Source organism: Bison bison, unplaced genomic scaffold, assembly GCF_000754665.1.
Source record: "Bison bison bison isolate TAMUID 2011002044 unplaced genomic scaffold, Bison_UMD1.0 scf7180017846237, whole genome shotgun sequence".
Taxonomy (NCBI): domain Eukaryota; kingdom Metazoa; phylum Chordata; class Mammalia; order Artiodactyla; family Bovidae; genus Bison; species Bison bison.
The window spans coordinates 11,102-12,023 of NW_011476810.1; positions in this window are offsets into that span (position 1 = coordinate 11,102).

Consider the following 922-nt stretch of genomic DNA (forward strand, 5'->3'; position numbering starts at 1 on the left):
CCATTGCCTTCTCCGGATGCCCCAAGTTGTCTAATATTAGAGAATAGTCTCAATACTTTTACTAGCATGATGAATGAAGTAAGGGACAACAGTGCTTCAAGACAGAGGTATTAGTTCACAACTGCTCTTTGGTAACTTTAATTCTTTAAAACCCAAGTACTCATAGATTTTTCAAAATAGATGTACAGGTTGGGAAACAGAAAGGATGTGAAAACTCAAGGAGGTATATGTTCCTTTTGTCATGAGGATTACTATGTGCATGCACACAAATTTTCCTAGATTCCAACCTAGCAATCTGCCATCTATTTCTTATTAAAGACAATACCAAGAGAAACAGGGTAAAAGAGATTCTAGAAGTAGCACAAAGAAGGTATAGGGTCAACAAGATACTAACATCATTGTCTTTGGCTTTTCTCCTCCTTAAAGGGCTGAGTATGTAACAAAAAGCACTATGCTATCAGAAATGAGGTGACCACAGTAACTTATTTCAGCACGCAGGTGCCTCCTTCAATGTCTCTCTTACACAGGGCAGGCTAAATAAAAGATTTCATTCTACTACACAATATGGATTCTATTCACAGTGGGTATTTTTAATTCTTAATATATGCTCTCTTAAAAAGTCATGCCCACTTAGTATTTCTACTTATAGGAATAAATTCTAAGGAAGTAAGAGACATGCAGGAAGATTCATTATTTATACTAACAAAAAATAACTCAAATGTCAAACACAGGGAATAACTACAGTAGAGGTCACTCATAAAATTGAATAGTATACAACTATTAATAGCATGTAAAAGCACTCAAAACATGATAGCAAATAGAACGGACAAAAACCACATACATATGAGCTCCACCAACCCTAAAAGTTACATGTGTAGAAAAAAGGAAAATGTTAGGTATTTTATCTCTGAAGGACGTGAGT